The sequence below is a fragment of the Arachis ipaensis genome, chromosome B10, assembly GCF_059453495.1.
Source record: "Arachis ipaensis isolate K30076 ecotype BB chromosome B10, ASM5945349v1, whole genome shotgun sequence".
NCBI classification, from domain to species: Eukaryota; Viridiplantae; Streptophyta; class Magnoliopsida; order Fabales; family Fabaceae; genus Arachis; species Arachis ipaensis.
Window position 1 is genome coordinate 49,899,485 of NC_142435.1, and position 13,913 is coordinate 49,913,397.

Consider the following 13,913-nt stretch of genomic DNA (forward strand, 5'->3'; position numbering starts at 1 on the left):
CTCCCCACCATCCCATCTCAGTTACCTAAGGTTTTCACCATCAACAAAGTTCTCTCCCTAGAACATGTGGAGATCATTGATGAAGCCAATGGATATAGGTTTACTGCAAGAGGGGAAGATCTGAAGCATTACCAACCACCATGACAAAGGCAGAACGTCAAGCTAGTGACGCTAAAGAAGCGCTTCATGGGAGGCAACCCATGTTTTACATGCTTTTAAAAGTAGTTAATAAAGTAGGGTTCAGGGATTTCAACTCAACTTCACATGCACTTGAATGAATCCTTTTGTGCAACATATAGTGAGGAACAAGTTTGGTGTTCAAGGCACACTAAGAGAACATAAATATAACCCATATCATGTCACTCTTAGGGGCCTTGAACAAATCTTTTACACCGCATGGCACCAAACTAAGTTTGGTGTTGCCAATGTTGCATACATGGATGTTGAGTTAGTCAGTTGGTGTGCACTCATGAACAACACTTAGTAGTTAGAAACAAAAACTTTAAAAAGTAGTTATTCTTTTAATTTTGCCGCCACTTTCCACAAGTTTTCTTTTAATCACATTTTTTTTATTTTGTAGGAGAATTGGTGGAACAATTGAAGGGTTCGGCTACCACAAAAGGAGAGGACTATACACGTGTCTCCAAGGGGATTGCATTGGAAATTGTTGCCATGCAACATTGGAAGAAGAACAAGCTTGGAAACTAAACCAACACCATCATAAAGTTGATGATCCTTGTGCTCATCCCATGCTAAACCCCATCCGTCCATCACACAACCACCCCATCAATCCACACCTTTCATTCACTCATCACTTTCCTATATAGGTGATTCCTAGTCCGTACTTCCCTTCACATTCCAGCAACCATTTCTTCAAATTTCTCACTCTCGAAGTACAATTCTTCAAGCTACATCCTATCCAAACCTAACCAAATTCCACTACTTATCCACAACCCCTCAACACTTTCATATATCAACTCTTACTCATGGCATCATCAAGCTCTAAAAGAAGAAAGGGGAAGGAGCCTATGGAGCAACACCCCTTTGATGAAAAGAAGTTTAGAACTTTTTACCATGCACTTCAATTTGGATGGATGGCTGATAAGAAGATCATATATGAGCTAGGCTATCAAGTCAAAAAAACTGAGTATCCCGAAATCACAGAGAAGGTAGAAAAGAGAAGATGGGAGCTCCTCACCGATCCAGTCACCGCGAGGATAAATGCAATGCTCGTAAGAGAGTTTTACGCAAATGCAGTGAGGTATGATAGGAAAGAGGAATCTTATATAAGCTTTGTGAGAGGAGTAACTGTGGATTTTAGTCCCGTGAGCATCGTGAGGGTGTTGAAGCTATGAACCATACCATTCGAGGAAGAAAGCTATCAATCTCGAATAGATGGTAGTCCTAATTATGACCAAATTGTGAAGGATACCTGTGTACAAGGAGCGGATTAGGTGAGAGATCCCAATGGGAAGCCCAAATTCATAAAAAGAGGTGATCTCACCCCTGAAGCAAAGGGATGGTTCGAAATTGTAAAGAGATCCATCCTTCCTGCCGGAAATAATTCAGAGGTGAATCTTAAGAGAGCAACAATGGTGCAATGCATACTTAAAGGGGGAGAGATCAAAGTGCACGAGCTCATAGCCCAAGGCATTAGGAAGATGGCTGAGAAAAGTGATTCTGGAGGAAGGTTAGGCTATCCCAGCACCATTTTCCGCCTGTGTGATAAGGCCGGGGTAGTGTTCGAAGATGAAAACCCAGAATGGATAAAAGTTGGTATCCCAATTACTGTCCGGCGTATGCATGCTATTATATCTCTCCTACCTCAACGAAGGATAAGAAAGAGGGTAGCCCAACAAACTGTAGAAGGGCAAAACCCAGAGGAGCAAGCCGCAGCCATCTTGAACATGCACCAATTACAAGAAGCCATTGATGGCTTATCTAGGCAATATTGGGAAAATCAAGAGGCACAGAAGGGGCTTCAATTACAGATGATGGGCCGTCAAGAGGAATCGCTCTCGAGATGGATGAATCAACAAGGGGAGTGGCAGAAGCAAATGATGGAGCAGCAATTGGAACAAGGAAAACAATAGGGTAAATCCTTCCACAGGATAGAACAAAGGCAAAATGAACAACAAGAATCTATCCAGAAGCTAATCAATATCCAAGCACATCAAGGTGCATACATACATGAGATGCATCGAAAACAAATAGAACAAGCAGAACTCTTTGACGAGCACAGGGCATTCTCTGAAGGGGTTTACATGAGTGAAAGTGGAAATCATGTAAACATGCTAGCCAGGCTCGGATACTTAGTCAGACAGCTACCTATAGTACATCCGGGAATCACAAAATATGACGAAGTGAAGGATGAGTTAGCACGAGAAGAAAGAGAAATGGTGGAGAAGAGTCATGAATCAGTAAGGAAGGCACTTGAAGACTGGAAAAGAGCCAGACTAGCACGGATACAAGGAAGCACAAGTGGACGCAAAGAGGACAAGCAAGAGGGAGAGCATGGGCAACCCCATGATTAAAAGGTGGTGGAGTTCCCTCATTGTCCCATCTTTTTCAAGTTTTAAATAAGGAAAATCATGTATAAAATAGAACATGCGTCCATGGTAGTTTAGAATTTTCAATTTTGTTTTTAGTATTCTCCTTGCTTAGGTCTATGATTGCTAGTCAAATTGCCTGTTCTCAGTTCCATCTTGCTTATTGTATGCTTGTCCTTTTAAGCTAAATAAAAAGAAAAAAAAGAGATGTTATGAAAGACCAGAGTGGAGTTCATATTGTGGAGTAAGTTCCTAAGTTTATGGTATGGTAATAGATTAGCTAAGTTGGTTCACCAACAAGGTGGGAAGGCAACTATCTGTCCTAAATCATATGCTTGAAACACACCCCATGAGACTAGCTAAATAACAAGATCCTAATAAGAAAAAGGAAAAGAACAATAAGAGTTGAAAAAGAAAGAAAAGTTAATAAAGAATAAGGCTAGGCACCAAGGGCTTGAATCTTGAGGGATGTGTCTGTGGTGCTCTTGTACCAAGGATCTGCTTGGATGAATAAGTTCTTAGGATTGCTTCATCACTTGGTAACTTGGGTTAACTAACCCAGGATTATCAACTGAAAATCCACTATCAAGAGCAACCTTGCTACAGAACATTTAGTAACCCAAAGAGGTGCTGGACACCAAGACCTCAAGGGAAAAAAATAACAAACCATGTGCCTGTAGTGTGCATGTATGGGGAAGAGAGACTTGAGGGAGTAAGTCCTTAGGGGTGCTTCAATACCTAGCACCTTGAACCAACTGGTTCGGGAGTGTTGGCTGAAAGCTTATCTTAAAGAGTCGCCCCCTTACAGAACACTTAGCCTAAGGAAGAAATAAACCTTGGAAAGACAAAAGGATAAATGAATAAAAGTCTCATAGGGTACAATCAAGTGAGTATTCCAGGACATGATAAAAGTCTGAAAGCCAGTGAAGGAATGAACCTAAGTTGCTATGCATCAAACCACCATAAAACCAAGAACATGACTTCCACAATAATGATTCATTCCTCTTGTCATTTCATTCATTATTCTCTTGTTCCAGTACTTGCTTAGGGACAAGCAAGCTTTAAGTTTGGTGTTGTGAGGTCGGGGCATTTTGGCCAGTTTCACTGACCTTTTCTTTATGGTTTTAGGGTAGTTTCATGCACTTTCTTAGGAAAGAAGCAAGTTTTGGGTAGAATTTCACTTACATCTTGATTCAAGCTAACATTGTGATTTTTATATGAATTTATGAGAATTATGCATGAATTGAATGACAAATTGGATGATGCATGTCTCATAACTTGGACTAGAACTTTGATGTACTTTATTGCTTGATTTCAGGACAAAGGAAGCAAGGAAGAACCACGTTAGTAGCCACGTTAGTCTAACTAACGTGACCTCTAACGTGGAAGGGGAGCTAGCTTGCAACGTTAATGAGAAAAGTAATCGCCAATAACGTCCTCGAAGCCATCATAGCCCACGTTAATTGCCACGTTAACTACATTAACATGGTAATTAACGTGGAAGAAGAAAATGAAGCCAACGTTAGTGACACTCACATTTGTCACTAACGTTGGACCAAGCTCATATTGGCCACGTTAAGAGCCACGTTAACTCAGTTAACGTGGACTCTAACGTGGGGAAACAAAAGAATGACCAACGTTAGTGACACTCACCTTTGTCACTAACGTTGAGCTAAGCCACTTTGAGCCACGTTAGTTGCCACGTTAACTCAGTTAACGTGGACTCTAACGTGGAGGGAGCAAAGAATCGCCAACGTTAGTGACACTCACCTTTGTCACTAACGTTGGGATGAGCCACTATGAGCCACGTTAACTCCCACGTTAACTACATTAACGTGGAAGCTAACGTGAGTAAAAGGGATGATTAGCCAACGTTAGTGACACTCACCTTTGTCACTAACATTGGAGATGGCTAGCAATACCACGTTAGAAGCCACGTTAACCTAGTTAACGTGAACTCTAACGTGGGAAGTAGGGGCATTTTGGAACGTTAGTGACAAAGGTAAGTGTCACTAACGTTCTCAAAGATGTGGCAAGCCTACGTTAAAGGTCATGTTGGCCACACTAACATGTACTCTAACATAGGGAGAAAGGAGGATTCTCAACGTTATTGGAAAAAGTAAGTCCCAATAACGTGTGTGAAGGACCAAGAGGCAACGTTAGTGGTCACGTTGATGCCACTAACATTGAAGTTAACGTGGAGCATCCTTGGGTTAGGAACGTTAGTGAAAAAGGTGATTGTCACTAACGTTCTCGAACCCACACTTTCACTTAACGTTAACGCCACTAACGTCCTAAGCTAGAATCCCTGCCTACTTCACACTTTCTCTCTGCAAGTAAAGCTAAGCCCACTGAAGAAGATAACTGCTTCAACTCAAGATCCAAAGGCCCATATCCAAGACTTGAAGAGCCAACTAAAAGATCAGAAGAATAGTATAAATAGGGAGAACTTTGAACTAGAGGGGAGCTTTTTGGCATTATTAGAATTACTCTCTGTATTTTACTTTCTCTGCAACTTTTAGTTTAATTCTCAGAATATACTCTCCATCTATGCTTTTCATTCCCAGAGCTATGAACAACTAAACCCCTTTCATTGGGTTAGGGAGCTCTGTTGTAATTTGATGGATCAATAATAGTTTTCATTATCCTTCTTCTCTCTTTTCTCTTGATTTTACTAGAAAGCTTTCAATCTTCATCCAATTGAGTAGTTATCTTGGAAAAGAAGCTATTCATACTTGGATCTCTTCTGAACCTTGGAAGAGGAATGAAGAGATCATGCTAGAATTGCTTTGTCACGTTGGACCAAATTGGGGTTTGGGCGGATATGGTGATATATAATTCTCCCAATACTTTGATTTGGAATACATGTGGTATAATCAGTGACCACACTTCATCTCTTCTCATGAGCAATTAGACCAAGAAATTGGCTATTGATCTGATTTGAGAGATTGAATTACCAAGGAATTGGAATTCAATCACTTAAGATTGCCAAGGAGATCAATGAACGCATTGATTTAGGAAGAGATGAAAATGGACTTGATCCGGAGAATGCAACATCTCCTAAGCCCAATGAACTTGATGAGCGGATAATTTATATGCTTTTTGGCATTGTTTTTAGTATGTTTTTAGTAGGATCTAGTTACTTTTAGGGATTTTTTATTAGTTTTTATGTTAAATTCATATTTCTGGACTTTACTATGAGTTTGTGTGTTTTTCTGTGATTTCAGGTATTTTCTGGCTGAAATTGAGGGACTTGAGCAAAAATCAGATTCAGAGGTTGAAGAAGGACTGCTGCTGCTGTTGGATTCTGACCTCCCTGCACTTAAAGTAGATTTTCTGGAGTTACAGAACTCCAAATAGCACACTCTCAACGGCGTTAGAACATAGACATCCAGGGCTTTCCAGCAATATATAATAGTCCATACTTTGCTCAAGTTTAGAGGACGCAAAAGGGCGTTGAACACCAGTTCTATGCTGTAGTCTGGAGTTAAACGCCAGAAACACGTCACGAACCAGAGTTGAACGCCAAAAACACGTTACAACTTGGCGTTCAACTCCAAAAGAAGCCTCTGCACGTGTAAACTTCAAGCTCAGCCCAAGCACACACCAAGTGGGCCCCGGAAGTGGATTTATGCATCAATTACTTACTTCTGTAAACCCTAGTAACTAGTTTAGTATAAATAGGACTTTTTAGTATTGTATTTACATATTTGGATATCTTTTGATCTATTGATCACGTTTGGGGGCTGGCCATTCGGCCATGCCTGGACCTTCATTACTTATGTATTTACAACGGTAGAGTTTCTGCACTCCATAGATTAAGGTGTGGAGCTCTGCTGTTCCTCATGATTTAATGCAAAGTACTACTGTTTTTCTATTCAATTCAACTTATTCCGCTTCTAAGATATCCATTCGCACCCAAGAACATGATGAATGTGATGATTATGTGACACTCATCATCATTCTCACTTATGAACGCGTGCCTGACAAACACTTCTGTTCTACATGCAAACAAGCTAGAATGAATATCTCTTGGATATCTAATACAAGGGACCGAGTCCGAGTTATTAGTGTCTTCGTGGTATAAGTTAGAACCCATGGATGGCCATTCCTGAGATCTGGAAAGTCTAAACCTTGTCTGTGGTATTCCGAGTAGGATCTGGGAAGGGATGGCTGTGACGAGCTTCAAACTCGCGAGTGCTGGGCGTAGTGACAGACGCAAAAGGAGGGTGAATCATATTCCAGTATGATCGAGAACCTCCAGATGATTAGCCGTGCCGTGACAGAGCATTTGGACCTTTTTTACAGAGACGATAGGATGTAGCCATTGACAACGGTGATGCCTTATAGAAAGCTTGCCATGGAAAGGAGTAGGAATGATTGGATGAAGACAGCAGGAAAGCAGAGGTTCAGAGGAACGAAAGCATCTCTATATGTTTATCTGAAATTCTCACCAATGATTTACATAAGTATTTCTATCTTTATTTTCTATTTATTTTTTACTATTATTCGAAAACTCCATAACTATTTGATATCCGCCTGACTGAGATTTACAAGATGACCATAGCTTGCTTCATACCAACAATCTCCGTGGGATCGACCCTTACTCATGTAAGGTTTTATTACTTGGACGACCCAATGCACTTGCTGGTTAGTTGTATCGAAGTTGTGACAAATTATGAATTAAGATTAGAGCACCAAGTTTTTGGAGCCATTACCAGGGATCACAATTTTGTGCACCAAGTTTTTGGCGCCGTTGCCGGGGATTGTTCGAGTTTGGACAACTGACGGTTCATCGTGTTGCTCAGATTGGGTAATTTTCTTCTTATTTTATTTTCAAAAAGTTTTCAAAAATTTTTCAAAAATATTTTCTTCTTTTTCTTTTTTCCAATTAATATTCGAAAAAAAAAATTTTCAAAAAAAATATATTTCTCTTCAGAATTTTTAAGAATGAATTCTAGTGTTTCATGAAGGATGTAGAAGCCTAGCTGGCTGTAGAGCTACGTCTAAATTCATTTGGACTGAGGCTCCCAAGTCATCATTACAAGAGCAAGCTAGTTGTTGCTAATCAAATTTGTTATTGTATGACTGATTTGTATCTTCTAAAGCTTGGCTGGCTATTAAGCCATGTCTAACCCTCAGATTGGAGCTTTAGACTAAGAGTGCAAGATTTGTGGAATTCATATTAAAAATTTTGGAATCTTTATTTTTCTTTTTCACATTAATTTTCGAAAAAATAAAAAAAAATTATAAAATCATAAAAATCAAAAATATTTTGTGTTTCTTGTTTGAGTCTTGAGTCAATTTTTAAGTTTGGTGTCAATTGCATTTTTTTCTAAAAAATTTATGCATTTTTCGAAAATTCATGCATTCATAGTGTTCTTCATGATCTTCAAGTTGTTCTTGGCCAGTTTTCTTGTTTGATCTTCATATTTTCGTGTTTTGTGTCTTTTCTTGTTTTTCATATGCACTCTTGCATTCATAGTGTCTATGCATGAAAAATTTCTAAGTTTGGTGTCTTGCATGTTTTCTTTTCTTGAAATTTTCTCAAAAATAAGTTCTTGATATTCATCTTGACATTCATAGTGTTCTTGCATGCATCACATGTTTAGATCCAAAATTTTCATGCATTGCATCATTTTCATGTTTTTCTCTTTCATCATTAAAAATTCAAAAATCAAAAAAATATTTTTCCCTTTTCACTCATAAATTTCGAAAATTTGGATTGACTTTTTCAAAAATTTTTAAAATCTAGTTGTTTTTATGAGTCATATCAAATTTTCAATTTAAAAATCTTATCTTTTTCAAAATCTTTTTCAAAAATCAAATCTTTTTCAATTTTTTATTTTCGAAAATTTTAAAAATAATTTTAAAAAATCTTTTTCTTAATTTTAGTTCATGATTTTCGAATTAGTTACTAACATTTAATGTGATTGATTCAAAAATATTAAGCTGTTACTTGCCTAGTAAGAAAAGTTCAATCTTTAAACTCTAGAATCATATCTTTTTAGTTTCTTGTTAGTCAAGTAATCAACTTTAGTTTTCAAAATCAAATCCTTTTAATTTTCTTTTCAAATCTTTTTCAAATTAAAATTTCAATCATATCTTTTTCAAATTCAATTTCAAAATCTTTTCTAACTTCTTATCTTTTTAAAAAAATTGATTTTCAAATCTTATCTTTTTGTTTCAATCATATCTTTTGAAATTTCAATATCTTTTACAAAAATAAATTTCAAAACTTTTTCAATCAATCTTATCTTTTTGTTTCAATCATATCTTTTTCAAAACCACCTAACTAATTTTCCCTCTCTAATTTTCGAAAATTATCTCCCTCCTTTTTCAAAATTCTTTTTAATTAACTAATTATTTCAATTTTTGATTTTAATTTTATTTCATTCATAATTTTCGAAAACTACTAACCGTTTTCAAAAACTATTTTCGAAATTTGACTTTAAATTTTAATTTTTATTTTTCGAATTCTCTCACCTCCCATCTCCTTCTATTTATTTATTCATTTCTAACACTTCTCTTCATCTCATATCTCTGCTATCCTCACCCTTCTGTCTGGATTCTCCTTTCTTTTCTCTTCTACTCACAACAAGGGAACCTCTATACTGTGGTAAAAAGGATCCCTATTATTATTTTTTTGTTCCCTTCTCTTTCATATGAGCAGGAGCAAGGACAAGAACATTCTTGTTGAAGCAGACCCTGAACCTGAAAGGACTCTGAAGAGAAAACTAAGAGAAGCTAAATTACAACAATCCAGAGACAACCTTACAGGAATTTTCGAACACGAAGAAGAGATGGCAGCCAAAAATAATAATAATGCAAGGAGGATGCTTGGTGATTTTACTGCACCTAATTCCAATTTACATGGAAGAAGCATCTCCATCCCTACCATTGTAGCAAACAACTTTGAGCTGAAACCTCAATTAGTTTCTCTGATGCAGCACAACTGCAAGTTTCATGGACTTCCATCTGAAGATCCTTTTCAGTTCTTAACTGAATTCTTGCAGATCTGTGATACTGTTAAGACCAATGGGGTTGATCCCGAGGTCTACAGGCTTATACTTTTCCCGTTTGCTGTGAGAGACAGAGCTAGAATATGGTTGGATTCTCAACCTAAAGATAGCCTGAACTCTTGGAATAAGCTGGTCACGGCTTTCTTAGCCAAGTTCTTTCCTCCTCAAAAGCTGAGTAAGCTTAGAATGGATATTCAAACCTTCAGACAGAAAGAAGGTGAATCCCTCTATGAAGCTTGGGAGAGATACAAGAAACTAACCAGAAAGTGTCCTTCTAACATGCTTTCAGAATGGACCATACTGGATATATTCTATGATGGTCTGTCTGAATTAGCTAAGATGTCATTGGATACTTCTGCAGGTGGATCCATTCACCTAAAGAAAACACCTGCAGAAGCTCAAGAACTCATTGACATGGTTGCTAATAACCAGTTCAAGTACACTTCTGAGAGGAATCCTGTGAGTAATGGGACGCCTCAGAAGAAGGGGGTTCTTGAAATTGATACTCTGAATGCCATATTGGCTCAGAATAAAATATTGACTCAGCAAGTCAATATGATTTCTCAGAGTCTGAATGGAATGCAAGCTGCATCCAACAGTACTCAAGAGGCATCTTCTGAAGAAGAAGCTTATGATCCTAAGAATCCTGCAATTGCAGAGGTGAATTACATGGGTGAACCCCATGGAAACACCTATAATCCCTCATGGAGAAATCACCGAAATCTCTCATGGAAGGATCAACAAAAGCCTCAACAAGGCTTTAATAATGGTGGAAGAAACAGGTTTAGCAATAGCAAGCCTTTTCCATCATCCACTCAGCAACAGACAGAGAACTCTGAACAAAATACCTCTAATTTAGCATACTTAGTCTCTGATCTATCTAAGGCCACTCTGAGTTTCATGAATGAAACAAGGTCCTCCATTAGAAATTTGGAGGCACAAGTGGGCCAGCTGAGTAAGAAGATCACTGAAACCCCTCCTAGTGCTCTCCCAAGCAATACAGAAGAAAATCCAAAAGGAGAGTGCAAGGCCATTGATATAACCATCATGGCCGAATCCAAGAAGGAAGGGGAGGACGTGAATCCCAAGGAGGAAGACCTCCTGGGATGTCCAGTGATCAACAAGGAGTTCCCCTTTGAGGAACCAAAGGACTTTGAGGCTCATCTAGAGACCATAGAGATTCCATTGAACCTTCTTGTGCCATTCATGAGCTTTGATGAGTATTCTTCTTCTGAAGAGAATGAGGATGTTACTGAAGAGAAAGTTGCCAAGTTCCTTGGTGCAATTATGAAGCATAATGCCAATTTATTTGGTAGTGAGACTTGGGGAGATGAACCTCCCCTGTTCACCAATGAACTAAATGCATTGGATCAACTGAGATTGCCTCAGAAGAAACAGGATCCTGGAAAGTTCCTAATACCTTGTACCATAGGCACCATAACCTTTGAGAAGGCTCTATGTGACCTTGGGTCAGGAATAAACCTCATGCCACTCTCTGTAATGGAGAAACTGGAAATCTTTGAGGTACAAGCTGCCAGAATCTCATTAGAGATGGCAGATAACTCAAGAAAAGAAGCTTATGGACAAGTAGAGGATGTGTTAGTAAAGGTTGAAGGCCTTTACATCCCTGCTGATTTCATAATCCTGGATACTGGGAAGGATGAGGATGAATCCATCATTCTTGGAAGACCCTTCCTAGCCACAGCAAGAGCTGTGATTGATGTAGACAGAGGTGAACTAGTCCTTCAATTGAATGAGGACTCCCTTGTGTTTAAAACTCAAGGTCATCCTTCTGTAAACATGGAAAAGAGGCACAGTAAGCTTCTCTCAGTACAGAGTCAACTAAAGCCCCCACAGTCAAACTCTAAGTTTGGTGTTGTGGGGCCTCAGCCAAACTCTAAGTTTGGTGTTGAACTCCCATATTCAAACTCTAAGTTTGGTGTTGGGAGTCTATAAAATTGACCTGATCACCTGTGTGGCTCCATGAGAGCCCACTGTCAAGCTATTGACATTAAAGAAGCGCTTGTTGGGAGGCAACCCAATTTTTATTTATCTAATTTTATTTTTATTTTATTGTTCTTTCATGTTTTATTAGGTTCATGATCATGTGGAGTCACAAAATAAATAGAAAAATAAAAAACAGATTCAAAAATAGTAGAAGAAAAATCACACCCTGGAGGAAGGGCTTACTGGCGTTTAAACGCCAGTAAGGAGCATCTAGCTGGCGTTCAACACCAGAACAAAGCATGGATCTGGCGTTGAACACCCAAAACAAGCAGCATCCTGGCGTTCAGACGCCAGGAATGCACACTGAGGAAAGCTGGCGCTGAACGCCAGAAACAAGCATAGAATTGGCGTTCAACGCCAGAAGCATGCTACATCTGGGCGCTGAACGCCCAGAACAAGCACCAATTTGGCGTTTAAATGCCAGAATTGCATGCAAAGGCATTTTACATGCCTAATTGGTGCAGGGATGCAATTCCTTGACACCTCAGGATCTGTGGACCCCACAGGATCATCTTAGCATCTGTGGACCCCACAGGATCCCCACCTACCTCCACTCATACTCTTCCCCCTTCTCATTCATCCTCTCTTCCCAATAAACATCCCTTCTGTTTTCCATTCACCACTCACATCCATACACCCCACCTACCTTCAAAATTCAAAATCTCTTTCCCACCCAATTCCACCCATATAGCCGAATACCCACATCCCTCCATCTCCTCCGTATCTTCTTCTTCTTCTTCTATTCTTTCTTCTCTTGCTCGAGGGCGAGCAACATTCTAAGTTTGGTGTGGTAAAAGCATAGTTTTTTTTTGTTTTTCCATAACCATTGATGGCACCTAAGGCCAGAGAAACCTCTAGAAATAGGAAAGGGAAGACAAAAGCTTTCACCTCCGAGTCATAGGAGATGGAGAGATTTATCTCAAGGGTCTATTGCTCAGTGGTAGAACATTTGACTGCAAATCAAGAGATCCCTGAGATACCTCAGGGGATACATTTTCCTCCACACAATTATTGGGAGCAACTAAGGGTGGAACATCAAGAGCACTCCATCATCCTTCATGAAATTAGAGAAGATCAAAGAGCAATGAAGGAGGAGCAACAAAGACAAGGAAGAGACATAGAAGAGCTCAAGGACATCTTTGGTTCCTCAAGAAGGAAACGCCACCATCACTAAGGTGGACTCATTCCTTGTTCTTAAATTTTCTGTTTTTCATTATTATGTTAAATGTTTATCTATATTTGTGTCTTATTACATGATCATTAGTATTCAAGTGTCTATGCCTTAAAGTAGTGAATATGAATCCATCACCTCTCTTAAATGAAAAATGTTTTTAATTCAAAAGAACAAGAAGTACATGAGTTTCGAATTTATCCTTGAACTTAGTTTAATTATATTGATATGGTGACAATACTTTTTGTTTTCTGAATGAATGCTTGAACAGTGCATATGTCTTTTGAAGTTGTTGTTTAAGAATGTTAAATATGTTGGCTCTTGAAAGAATGATGATAAGGAGAAATGTTATTTGATAATATGAAAAATCATAAAATTGATTCTTGAAGCAAGAAAAAGCAGTGAATACAAAAAGCGTGCAGAAAAAAAAAGAAGAAAAATGGCAAAAAAAATAATAGAAAAAGAAACAGCAAGCAGAAAAAGCCAAAAGCTCTTAAAACCAAAAGGCAAGAGCAAAAAGCCAATAACCCTTAAAACCAAAAGGCAAGGGTAATAAAAAGGATCCCAAGGCTTTGAGCATCAGTGGATAGGAGGGCCTAAAGGAATAAAATCCTGGCCTAAGTGGCTAAACCAAGCTGTCCCTAACCATGTGCTTATGGCGTGAAGGTGTCAAGTGAAAACTTGAGACTTAGCGGTTAAAGTCAAGGTCCAAAGCAAAAAAAGAGTGTGCTTAAGAACCCTGGACACCTCTAATTGGGGACTTTAGCAAAGCTGAGTCACAATCTGAAAAGGTTCACCCAGTTATATGTCTGTGGCATTTATGTATCCGGTGGTAATACTGGAAAACAAAGTACTTAGGGCCACGGCCAAGACTCATAAAGTAGCTGTGTTCAAGAATCAACATACTGAACTAGGAGAATCAATAACACTATCTGAACTCTGAGTTCCTATAGATGCCAATCATTCTGAACTTCAATGGATAAAGTGAGATGCCAAAACTATTCAAGAGGCAAAAAGCTACAAGTCCCGCTCATCTGATTGGAGCTATGTTTCATTGATAGTTTGGAATTTATAGTATATTCTTTTCTTTTTATCCTATTTGATTTTTAGTTGCTTGGGGACAAGCAACAATTTAATTTTGGTGTTGTGATGAGCAGATAATTT

At 38.6% G+C, this 13,913-nt stretch overlaps 1 non-coding gene across 1 annotated transcript; it reads right to left on the reverse strand.

Moving 5' to 3' along the window:
* Positions 1–9,748: 9,748 nt before the first annotated feature.
* LOC148579989 (small nucleolar RNA R71) lies at positions 9,749–9,856 on the reverse strand. The gene has a single exon (XR_015897092.1). It is a non-coding gene; the product is annotated as a small nucleolar RNA R71 (small nucleolar RNA).
* Between the last annotated feature and the right edge of the window lie 4,057 nt (positions 9,857–13,913).